This window comes from Bombus pascuorum, chromosome 12 (assembly GCF_905332965.1).
Source record: "Bombus pascuorum chromosome 12, iyBomPasc1.1, whole genome shotgun sequence".
NCBI lineage: Eukaryota > Metazoa > Arthropoda > Insecta > Hymenoptera > Apidae > Bombus > Bombus pascuorum.
The window spans coordinates 11,195,599-11,209,354 of NC_083499.1; the positions used below are offsets into that span (position 1 = coordinate 11,195,599).

General features: G+C 38.2%; 1 protein-coding gene across 2 annotated transcripts in view; it reads right to left on the reverse strand.

Annotated features, from left to right (window-relative positions):
- Window positions 1-13,756, reverse strand: part of LOC132912965 (hemicentin-2-like) — a 214,994-nt gene that overhangs the window by 66,179 nt on the left and 135,059 nt on the right. The gene's annotated exons all lie outside the window — the stretch shown is intronic.

Genomic DNA, 13,756 nt, shown 5'->3' on the forward strand with positions numbered 1-13,756 from the left:
TGTTCTAGTTTTAGAGTATAAGATTTTTATTGAAACTTTGTACTTTAAAATTAAAATTTGAACTTTGCTCTCGCCTCGCTATATCGATATATGTAATCGATCCAAAAAGTGTTGAAATAAAATATTGGCCGAATGATATTGAGACAGTAAAATATTTATTTCTATTCTATGCTTTGTCTAAAAATCAATACCTATCGATATAATACGCATTATATATATTATATATTCTTATTAATATAAATTGGTGTTTGTAAAGTTTGAAAAGAGTTGAACACAAACAGAGACATGTCTCGTAAAATTTTATAATTAATTATACTTAATTCAAATATACTCTTTAATTAATCATACGCAGGGATACTTGCTAACCGATTTATTCGCAACTGAACCTACATTGTAGCCATTTTTCAAGGCAACATCAATCACGCTCAGAAGTGTGAGCGAACTTCTTTCGAAATCAATGAACACACCAACGCCTCGAAATATCTAATCTCGCCATTAATCAAACTAAATTAATCTCCTTTTATCAATTTGCCATGTACCTCGACAATTTTCTTTCCTCTTGCGTAAATGTGAACGCGCGATTCGTATCGAATTAAACGACTGTCACGGACAACGTAGCATGACAAAACTTTTCCCGCGTTACATTCACGGCCAAACAATGAAAAGAACTTACCGTTCTTATTAAAACGCGCAAATGTAATCCGACGTGCGTCATAATATTTTCATCCTCTGGCTCTCAAATTTCAAAATATTTAATGCTGCATTTTGAAACAAAAACTTCTCCACCATATATGGTATTAAAAGGAAGAAAGAGTTTCTCAAAAATGATATTAATTCTCGATTCTACTATCGAAACCAGCGAGCCAGCTCGAGTATGCGCATTATCGCGCATCCACGAGGAGAATAATTAACCACATTCGTTTGGTAGGTGGATAGCGTAGTTTTACCAGGTAATAGAAAGCGCCCGTGAGAAGCAGAGCCAAGGTGGTGCACGCAAACTACGAAGACATCCTTCGGGATTAGGTCTCATTACATGAGAATTCTGCGGTGACGTACGCGCTGACGGTTAAGGTCGTGGCTTTCCGACCGAGCTTAAGGCGGCCAAGTCGTCTTGCCGGTTGACGATGCAAGCTGCGGTTAACGGGGGTTTGATGTCCTCATCGCCTTGTCTACCCGATTAGATTTATATGTAGATGGAGTTATCGCGTTTTAACGAGCTACACGGTGACGTACATATCACGAATACCACTCCTTATTTTCCTTCTTGACTGACGCGTTTGTCGTCCTTGTCTGTCGAAAATCAACGATTGCGTGGAACATTCTCGAGGACCAATGGTCGGACAATCTCATCGATCAATGACACTCTCCTAGCCGCTTGTTCCACAAAACAATCGTAATAGCTCACTGTTACGTGGACTTCCATCTTGGGTCACACGACGTTGATACTTCTCTACAAGTTTGGAAACATAACCACGAAAGTCGGGAAATCGTGGGTGGAGGATAGATAGTGGATGAGTGTCCCGAGATGAACCGTTAGAAAGTTGGTCCGGCAGTTTCGACTGAATATCATTGGCCGAGTAAGTTTCTATGTTGAATTCCCCGCATTGTGAGATTCGTAAATTTTGTTATCGAATTTAACTTTGCTGTTCGAAGGAAAATGGCTAGTTGACGCACTCAGAGATCATGCCGAACATCATTTCGTTTGGGTCTTCGTATAGTTCGCAGATTGTGTGTACATACACTAATCTTTCAGTGAAGCAGCTTTTTTATCAGATTCTATAGTATGGTACATAAATATCATTAAATGATACGAAATTTGATATACCTACTCCTAATTAATTAGTATGTAAATACCATAATGAATACAGTGGTGTACAAATATTTTCTCTAACCACTGTAGATTGTCAATTTCCGATATACTCGTCCCATGACAATTTAAAAAAAATTCTGTCTATGTTAATTTTGTAGTCCGTGATTCATAAATATAGTTCCAATTTTACAAATATAATTGAATTATAAAAAATCTTCCACCAACACCGGTCATCCGACCAACATTTGTAAACTAAAATTCTAACGAAGAAAAATTTCACGCAACATATTATATAACAAGCGCAGTCACAATCCGACGAATTCATCGCAAACTTTATTTTTCGGCAAATACAGACTACGAAAACGTCCACAGTGACAAGCACCAGGCTCGGTTATATTGGAACAATTTCATTTACCACAAGAAAAATGCTGGCTAAATTTCACGGCTAGGCGTAACCATACATTTTCTTGATACCTTGATATGAAAGAAAGAAGCCTCTAACCAGTTACAAGCTCGTGAAACGTCGAGGAATGGGGAGCAATGATGGCTGAGTCGTATCTTCTTCTTCGTCTCCTATCGTTATACGACGAATATTAACGTAGGAACCGTGATCCGGTACAACTACCATTTTTTATGGCATTTAGCGAACTCCAGACGAACAATTTGTATCGTTATGCAAGTCCGCATCGCGTCAGTCGTGGTAAGATTTTCATAATTGTACGTGTTTCGATCGCCGCTGTTGCGTCCGGTCGATCAGGTATCGACTATCGGCCAACGTAACTTCTCCAACCTCTGGCTAGGGTCCACTGATTTTAATTACTTTTGCGAAAGTTTAGCAACTGAAAGTGTATTTACCGTAGAAATTCGCAATTTTGTTGGGTGGTTCGTTAGTTCACTGATTGTTCTCTATTTTTCTTTATATCTGAATGATTTCAGAAGGAAGATAGCTCTATAGGTAATTTATTATATAGGATGAGGTACGTTACGCGTTTCCATTGAGTATTTTTGTGAATATCGATTATATTGAAAAGTTTTAGTAGACAAAGTTGGAACTTTTCATATCGAGTCGAGTTTTAGATAAATAGTAATAAATCCAAAATAAAGCAAGACTAATTTAAAAAACGACTCGACGTAGATTCATCCTATGGTGCAAAAGTTCGATGTGCCATACATATTCGAATTCGCCGATCTACGATAATCAGAAGATGGAAAAACCGAATCGTTGAAACAGTTCTGCCAAATTTCCACCTTAGTAACGTTTCATAGCCGAATCGATTGGACTGACAAGCGATTAGTACCCTTTAGCGTCGTTAACATCGACAAAAGCGTCAATTATCATGATATTTCGAACTTGTTTCGATCGAAATTCTAGTGGTCGTCTAGTTTACCGATTGGACAGATATGAGTGTAGCGTGCATCGTAATTCGTTTCTGTTGCCGAAGAATCCTCGAACCCCCACGTCGTTCCCGGTACGGATCGATGCCTCGACTCGTGCGGTTCATAAATAACCTTTCTACGCGGAAAACGAATCCATCAACGAGTTTGCTTCTTAACTAGCCAATTCGAGGTAACATCAAACGCAACATAAGGCTGCCGTCTTCTTCCATCCCCTCGCAGCTGCTGCGCGTTGCCAGGCCCCCGTAAATAAGTAATCTTTCCGTTTCCACGAATGCGCGAGAGGGTTTTGAATCTCGAGGATGATCGCCTCCGGGCGAACGTGTCCAAGATACCAGCCGCGTTTATTTTCTTTTTTATCGAACGCGTAAATTTAACTGGCCTTATTTTTGCCCGACGTTTTCATTCGTTTCCGTTGCTCGCCATCGGCAAAATGAAATATAACGTTATTATTCTGGCATGCCGCGAATCCTTTCGCGATCTCCTTCCTCCATCCTCTGCCTCTTGGTTGCGCGTATCGTAAGAAGCACGTTCCTTTTCAGCGTGAAATCTTTTGATAATTTATCGACGCACGAAACGATCTTTCACGTAACACAAACGTAAATAAAGAGGTCGTATGTCAATGGCGCAGAGAATTTTTACTCCTGTTCTATGACTTTTTAGCTGTCAACATGTATTCCGCGAGTCATCGACGCTGTGAACGATTGTTGATCTCGGACAATTTAATCACAGCTGGTTATGTAGAAAATTAATTAACGTGCACTTGTTACAGCGGAAACTATCAAAGATAAATGATAAATAGAGTTTAGGTATAAATTCGTTTCGCTTTGTTAGAATTTAATCTTAAAGTTAAGCTTAATAACCTGTGGTAGACTCAATGTTTATGTTAAAATAATATTCAGTGATATTTATTCAACAGAACTACAGAACCAAATTTATATAAGCGAGTGATATAATTAACAAAGTATGGAGATTGTTGATAGTTGGCCAGTTACTCTCAGACTAGACGTAGGTAGTGACCCATGATCCCTTAAATATTTTGAATCCCACTCTCTATACAGTAATGAGTATGACCTGTGTAAGTGTCCCGTTCAAATGTGTTCATCTGTGTGGGACATAAAAGATATAACTTAGAAAAAACAAAGCTGGCACCCCGCTGGGGGTAGCCACCCACATGCTATATTTATTTTTATTTTATTTTATTTTTTTCACCAACAAGATATAACACTTTACCAAATGTCCATAAGGACAATTTGTAAAATAAACCAAAATAAAATAAAAAATAAAAAAAAATCTGTGTGGGTGTCTGTGTAAGAGTATTTGTGCCTATGCGTGTAATATCGTTGTATTCCAACACGCTTACTAAATATTGCAACGAGTATTGCACTCTGCATATTTTATACAAATTCGCGCCTTAAATTTCCCATAAATGTATAAGAATCACCACTGCAATTATAAACTTTGACGATCTCGAGGAGAACCCTAAGGATGATAATGATCGATACCTTGGTAATTTAATAATCTACAGTTCGTCTATAACGGGACCATATTCCTCGATTCCATTGTAAAGTTGGAACTAAGACAAATTGTCTCGTGTCGAGGTAATTAAGACTTGGCCTACCCTTGGGAATCGTGGAATGAAAATGTCAAAAGATTCTTAAGCCCTAGTCGTCTCCACCGTCGCGTGTAATCCAGATTTATACGGTGATAGATCTTGTTTCTGCGTTAATTATTTCCTTGAGTCGTTATTCAGCATATAGGACCGTTTTACGATAGTGGCGGAACGAAGCAAAGCTATTGAGATAAACTAGCCGAGCGCCGTTCGAGTATCGTTCGTTATCTTTGCCGCAGCATAAATACGACTGTAAAGGAATAGCGTTAACAGGAAAGGGTGAAAATGTCGAGGTTCGTAGTCGTAAAGTAATAACAAGAGTAATTTGTTCTTGGTTCCAGGTACATTTCCCTTCTCTGTAAGGAATTAACGTTATCGAGTTAGTAGTAGAATGTACTTGAAATTTTGTAACACGACATTGACGAACTTGACGATTCCGACGATCAAATGGTCTGCGACTGTTTCTTAATTTTTTGTTACAGATAATATTTGACTAACTTTCTCTTCGTGAACATAATATGTATTAACAATTATTTCTACATTGAAATACAAAATTCAAATGTCACAGTGCCTTTTTTTTTTTTAGTAAATCTAATTATCTGGAAGAAGAATTTTGTTCCTATTCGATTACATAAATAGCGTTATCTTTTTTATAAAATAGAGATACAACATGTGGAGGGTGGAGAAAATAAAACGAACGTACTCGTCCGAAAGAGGACTGTTATTAATTATTCAGAATGTTATGTCACAGTGCAATTTACTATCGGCTAAATCGTTTAACTAGATTCGACCGACAGATGACACTAGATTGGCTGATTGTTTATTAAATGCTGTCAAATTATTGATGCTAATAAGCCATGGTTTGCCGAGCACGCGTTCGAACGATGCCAAATAAGCGACGGTGGATGTCGAAAATATCTGGCAATGACGCATATGGGTAACTATATGACGCCCACCAATCAAAATTATTGTAATATTCGAACGCGGCCGTGACTCGAAAACGTCGGCTCTGTCCATAAGTACCTAATGAATCGAGAATTTATGTTAAAGCATTTTAATGGTGTTGGTAACAGTTTCTCGTTTCACAATAAGTTGAATGACATACATGCAACGTTGCATGAATTAATTAGATACGATGCTTCCGTTTTATTAATTTCGATAAATTTATACATGCATCGTGTATGTTCGTGTATGTCAATTAAATATGTACATTCGATGTTATTTTATCTTTGTAACTTCGTTGAAATTCTCACTATTTGTTAGTGCATTCTTCTAAAATTCCAGGATGCAGGGACCAGTCGTATAACACGTAAGAGCATAAATAGTGTTTCATATCGATGTACCTATTCAGAAACCTGAAGTATATTTAATATTTCGGTAATTATATACTTAAAGCTTGTACTTTATTGTGACAAAATACTACTTTAACGATAAAACCGGAAAGGGTGCACTCGAAGAAAAAGAACCTCGAAAGATGAAAAGTTACATAGATGTACCTTTTCATCGATAAGCGAGTGAAGATACAAAGAGTGTCATCTCTCTTTGAATAATCGTATTTGTCGTCCGACTTCCAAGCAATCGAAATCCCTTTCAAACGAATAAACACGGGTGAAACAAATTACACGAGGAAAAAGAAAAACACGAGCAAATGTGGCGTTCTTGGCCAGTTTCTTAATGTCCTCCTTTGTAGCGGAGAAATGAAAGGAGACTATTAAAATGGTGCTGGTCTGTCGAAGAAAAATTCTCCTGGCAGCGGAGACGACTTCTCTGTTAAGTCCAGATGTATTGTAGACCGCAATGTAGTAGGTAGATTAATGGTTTTTACCGGTGCTCCACCGGAGCTTTTTATAGCAAAAGGTGGCCCTGCTCGGGATAGAGTGCCGCGACCGGCACATTCGGGTTCCGCTCAGCCAGTAAAACTTGTAATTACTGTAAATCGCGATGTAATTGCCGTAGTAATTACCGTGGAGCAAAGTAGGCGCCGGCTCGCGTAAATAAAGCTGTGCTTGCGAGCTTACCCGCAACCCCCGTAAATTTCAATCGTGAATGTTTCATTTGTTATGGAACCACTTTTAATCGCCCGCCCTGTTCTCTCAGTTCTATTAACTCCTCTGTACGGTGGATATCGTTTTTCCCGGTTACCAATCTTATTTTTTCTCTTTAATTCCGCTAATAACAAAGATCGTTTTCAGTCCTTTTGGGATACCGTGTTGCGGCAAGCGTTATGACTTCCTTTTTTTTTGTTTAGAGGTTCCGTACGTTCCGTTTATTTATATGCCGGGCTATTCGTTCGTGTGTATTAATGTTTCTATAAGTGTCTGACTTAATAAGAAATTTATTCGGTTTATTAGGAATTTGTTATATTTTTGTAAAAATCACTGTTACGAAATGTATTGAAAACGCAGCTTTGCTTTTATTTTCTTAATTCTGTAGAATATTTAGATTTTCCGAATATTTGTATTTGGAATGAATTATTCAACTCAAGTTAAGGGATTCGCATATAGTTACTTTCCATGAATTTCTGGCTGGAATATCTCGTAAACTTCAGGGACACCCTATGCGGACGCAGTTGTCGCGATTTTATGGATTCCCTTTGACGATCCCCACCCAGAAATGAGATTATGTATATCTCCGATTTACTTTACTAACTACGCAAAGCCGATTTATCAGCGAGCTGTGACTACCAGGTCGCGTGTTTTTCTCTTTTACAATCGATTCGAGAAGTACCGTCTACCTAATTATCGGTGCTGCTTTAAAGTTAGGAAATACTTTCAAACGTGCGGCCACCACCAGGCTGCATTTCAAATTCTTTTAGGATCACGACTAGAGGTACGTGCACCGGTATCCTCGTTCCTTTCAGTTCCAGAGGAGAAGTAGAAATTATTCCTTTTTTACAGGGAAATCTTGAGAAATCCAACCGGTATCTCGTTGAAGTAAATTACGTTTCCAAAAGACGAGTTCGCCGTACACTCTGATTAATTTCAAGTAAGATCGTTAAATGATTTTATCTTGATAATATTCTATACCTATCACAGGTAATGTTATGTCAAAGAAATTTTTCTAAAACTTTGAATAGATCGAGAAAATAAATGACATATCAGAAATTTTAAGAGATACACTATATATATGTTGAGGCTTTTAAAACATCGGATAATTTAATTAATTTCACTGCTGTAGTTATAAATATTTAGCCCTTGCTAACATTAAACATTTGTAAATTATTTTACGTAAAATTAATAAATTTGAACGTTTGTAATACCAGTGTTTAATACAAAATTGTTCAAGTATTTAATGACCAATTATATGTGCTTTAATAAATAATATGTTACAACATGATACAGGATTTAATTGCTTTCCACCCGTTATTATCCACTAATTAGTGTAAGTGTTGCTCCAATATAAATGATTAAATTAATAATAACTTTATTTCCAATTAATTTTCTATCAGGCTAATAACCTCGCGTTATATTATTTTCATCAACCAAATAATCAAAAGATGATTAATTGAAATATATTAATTGAAAAGAGCAAGATTAATGCTTCAACCTCCTTTCCAAATATTATACCAACTACATATGTGTACTAGAAAAATATTAAACACAGGGGAGTTCCCCTAATGCCGGACGGCACATAATTCCGGACATTAGCTATATTGGTAACATTTAAAACGCAACCTTGCCGTTATTCCATGTAGGACATAGAGGAGATTGAACAAATAACTAGAACTTTTCGAAACGTTCCAGTAGCACGTGTACATCTAACGAGATTCATTGATTATGACGTTTAACAGGAATCTGGTGCATCGTACAAATTATAGCCTATTATATTTACCAAATTTCGTGGCCAAAAGACGCGTGAGTTGCTTAGTTACATCTTTTGGGAAGTGCTTTTTAAATTATCTCTGCACGTTGTGCATACATTGCATTGGTTTCTGCAAAGAAAATTTTTTCGATGGGTTTACTGTTTCATAGTTCGGAATAAAACATTTTTCTTCATTAGCGGACAGAAAAAATCTCAATTTTCTGTCTCTCTATTGGTATTAGTATTTATTATTTTGGTCTTATCGGTTGAAAGGTACGTCTAAACAACACGAATAACAAGAAAATAAGATTCCAGAAATATTTCACTGCAGGAAATAAGGGATCCATAAGATTGTAAAACTATAATCGATATTTTTTATATGAATAATCTTTCATATAATCCATACAGTTCACGCGCGTACATAAACTTCGAAACAACGCGAGCCCCTACTCCAGGGACCAATAAAGGGACGCGAAGAAAGAGGAAAACTAAAAAAGAAGAAAGAAAAACGTGGAATAGCGGGATAAAAACATCCGTCTATTATCCCCCGTTGGCCGCTTTATTCACGAGAAGCGTATTCGGAAACGATTTCCCCTATTCACGCAGGGTTATCAATAAAGAAAGGCCGAATTTCCCGTAGAAACGGCAAAAGGCGGCCAGGCTGAATACTCAAAGCTGCTCTTTACGACGTTCTACAGTCGCATCACGATCCTCGACTCAGTTTCCTCTGCCGAGTAACAGCTTTCGTACAGTAACGGAACAGTTTCTGTAGCGAAGCTTTACAGTTCTCCAGTTCCGCCGGAGACATTAATCTCCCTTATGAGTTACGACGTGTGCGCGCCACCGGTACACACACACACTCACATCTTTCTCGAGATCCAAGCATTTTCGGCACGCACGCGCTCGATATTTATACAAGTATATATTTATACGCGTGACGCAAGGATTTCGTAATCGCTATGGTGGATAGTATCGAAGAAGCACGAGCCATAAAACGGCACGTGCTACGCGAAACGAGGAACACGACGAGAAGAAGAAGGAAGGAACGAGAGAAAAGGGAAAAAAGTAAAGAAATTAATCGTAGGTGCAGGGGTGGAGTGAAATAAAAACGAGCCCCCGTGTGTCAACGCTGCTCCTTTTCCCTCCATCGACACGTAAGTCGAGTCGTTTTACAGGGCGTCGTAATTCACGCTTTACGAGCGGCCTGCGCTCGCTGCTCGCTTCGCCTCTCACAGCCGTCCGTCCTGTTCTCGTGCCCAGGACGTTTTATCGAATTTAATTAAGTCGCCGCGCGTCTCCGGATTCCTCTGATTCCTGAGCGTTAGCACGAAAGTTGCCGCGGTGAAGTTCGCTAAATTACGCGAGCGCAACTTACGTTCTCCGCCGAAAACTTTCAAGGGAAACTCGCGAACGTGCGAACCAGAGCTACCGTAAAACGCGAAGCTGCGTGTCGTGCGATGCAAGCACAAAACGCGATCATGCAGAGATTCTTCTGGCAGAGGAACGCTGGATACTTGGTTTCTTCGGAGAAATCTCCTTTCTAGTTCCAACAATCAATAGCGCGATGGCGCGAGTGATATGGTAATTGAAAACGATTCTATGAGATTCTATGAGGATTGTACGCTGTTTGATAGCGAAAATGAAGTGAATTTCTGACAAATTGAATTGTGGAATAGAGTTTCGTTCTTGTAGACGCTACTCGCGAGTATAGTTGTCGAGGTTTGTCATTTTGCTTACTATTGTTAGGCAAATGGTTTGCTCGCGTTCTTCATCGACAGAATTTCCACCAATCACCTGGAAATCCTCGCTCGTTTCTTTCAGATATACCAAGCATATCGAAATTGTACGACATTTTAAGTGGACAAATATTTCTTATCGAATCAAGCGCTGACATTCTTTTGATACATCTCGTATACATTTAAAGTAACGAATCTTAAAGATCCGAGACTCTAAGAAGTATTAAACGTAGAAAAATAAGAAAACTTCTTTGTTTCGTTGATAGAAAACACGGAATAAATAAACAAACGTTAAATAGGATGTACACATTGTCCAGTCGAAGAAGTTTCATGTTCATCGATCAAAGTCAAATTGGATACAAACTTTTCTCCATAAATCGTAATATTTTCACTTGAATACCCTGCTATGTCGCTCACACTTGTTTGCAAGATGTACCGATTTTCTTTTATGGACCGATAAAAAGTTCGATGATGAAACCCATCGAACCTCGTCCTTTCCTTTACAGCCTTCCGTTTCTCTGCTTTTTACGACTGACAGCTTTCGCAGAGTAGAGTAGCGGGTAGCGGTTAGCCTTTACACCACTTTGATGCCGCTAAGAACACCTAAGAAAGAGAACTATTTTTTATCGTACCTCGGCGATTTGCACACATACAAGAAGAATTTATGGAAGGCATAGAAACAAGGAATAACACAATGAAGGATCTAATAATGCAGACGTCAAAATGCACGAAGAAAAATATACGTATGGTGGCGAAAAAAAAAATCATAAAAGATATAACTTGGAAAAAACGAAGCTGGCACCCCGCTGGGGGTAGCCACCCACATGCTATATTTATTTTTTATTTTTATTATTTTTTTCTTCACCAACAAGATATAACACTTTACCAAATGTCCATAAGGACAAATTGTAAAATAACCAAAATAAAATAAAAAAAAAAAAAAAAATGGTGGCGAAAATACGATAAGAAAGAGAAAACATATAACGAGAGAATCCATTATTATTATCGCGTTATTTATCGTTCTAAAGATTTTTATTATAACGTAGAACATACGATATAGATTCCCTTTATCTTACGATTCGAAACGGAATAATAATTCTAAAATTTGTAACAAGTTCCAAGTTGCGAATACTCCACTCGAAAAGAAATAGAATATTCGAGCAGCTTTGAACAATTTTTTTAGACGAAAGTAATTTACAGCGTCGCGGCTTTAGAATCTTTTTCTCGTTCGTGATAGAATTTAAATTTAGCGTTGAAAGGACGACGACAAATTGGGAACACAAGGATGCTCTGGGTTCCGCACAGTTTGCAACACTAACGGCCGAAGTTGGTAGAAGCGTAACTGTCGCCGCTTTTACGATCAAGTGATTTCAAACATCGATACTATTCGATGCGCTGTTTTGGAACGGAAGCGTTGTATTGTTCGCGATATAAAAGAGAATAGAAAGATTGGAAATTGTTTGAGGGCTGAAACCTGTACCTAAATCGGAAAAAAACTAGAACGTATTATTTCATAGAAAAGATAAATGATATTCCCGATACGAATCATTTTTATAGAAATGCCAATGCTCAATCGTTTTATTCTTCCTGTAAAAATTACATCTTAATTAAATCTTATTTACGAGTGTCGATATTCGATTCTTATCGATTCATCTTAGTTTCATTTCAAAGTACTTTCTTCTTACCATAACGTGAATAATAAATTACGAATAAATTATTCTTATTATAATCATACACGATCTACCGATCTAAGGTTGTCGTATAGTTACGATTATGTGGTTCATACTGATATGCTACTCCATAATTATTATCGACGCTCGTTGACTCGCGGCTGAAGATTATGTCGGATAATTGTTTGCGAATAAGATCTTCCACGCGATCAATGATTACTTCGAGCTTGATATATGGTTTCGTCGCTGTGCGTGCCGTGATTTATCGACCAACGACGATCTCCGATCCGCAGCATCTTTCTCTCTTCCTCGCGAGAAAAAGAAGTCTCGAGAAAGATATTCGTAATTACACAGTCTCAAACGTAGCGCAATTATCAACAGGTCTGGAGTTTTGGAGTTATCGAGAGCCACGAGGAAAGTCGAAATCAATTCGTTGGTAGCAGAAGAGTTGTGGCTAATAATTATGGGTCCACGAAAACAAAGGTGATCATGGTTAGGTCGAGACCTGAGACGGAGATGAGCGATACCACTTGATTGCGTTCCGTGCAAGCGATGAAACATTCCGTAGTATAGCACAGGAAAATGATCAAAACAGAATTTCACTCAATTCCCGATTTTTCTAATTCCAAGTACTTCGAGATTCTGTTAACAACATATGCATTGAATGTAAATGTTCTTTACAACCGTATGCTCTGCATTATCCGTATAGGTCTATACATAGAATTTCAGAGAAATAGCACGTACACGTGAATAACATCAAGGTTCTAAACATATGTATACTATTTATTTTGTAACAGCATTGTAATAAAGATGGTATTACTAAGTATCAGACTAAGTATCGATGATTGGTTTGCCTCAAAAGAGAGACAGGTTTTTTGGCGTGGCATCCACCAATTGCCAGACAGGTGGGAAAAATGTATAGCTAGCGATGGGCAATGCTTCGAATAAAATATTTTTAATCATTTTCATACAATAAACGTGTATTTTCTATATAAAAATTCCGGTTTCATATTTACATACCTGGTAGCTTTAGGACATACAGAGTTGGTCGACACAGGTCCAACGATTAATTCCATCGATGAGGAATACAATTATTTTCTTATATGCTACGAGATGTTCGATATGTCTTTTCTTCGTTAGAATTTCAAATCACGCAGTGCCACCGCTACAAGATGGCAATAACTCAAAAGTATTATTATACGGCTGCGTCGAGTCTCACTACTATTCGCAGCGTTCGATTTTTTCACGCAGTATATATATGTATGTATGTATGTATGCACCCGTAGCTGATTCATCTCGGTGCGTGGTCGGTTACCAAACACTTTCCCGCCGATTAGGTTTCTTTCGCCTGTATGAAAATTGCGCTTTGATCGTGAAAGTAGACGCGAGAGGCGACTCGCGCGGAAATTGCAGGGGAGATTCTCCTCGGGGGAAAAAAGTGATTTAATGAAGGCTTCACGAGCATAATACGCGGCGCTGCGGCGCGACGCGGCGTTCCACTGCATGATGGAAAAGTCGAACGTTGAACCAGGCAAACGGATAACGTCGCTCCCTTACTCGTTTATTTAACTTCACCGCTTACTTAACTCTGATTCTTCTCGTTAACACTTTCACATTCTCTTGGAAAAAGTATCTCTGCAAGAAACATTGTCTCGTCTCTGGTACAGCCATACGCGTCTATTCGATGCAATTTAATTTTGGCACGATATTGTTTTACAACTATCCGGTTTCT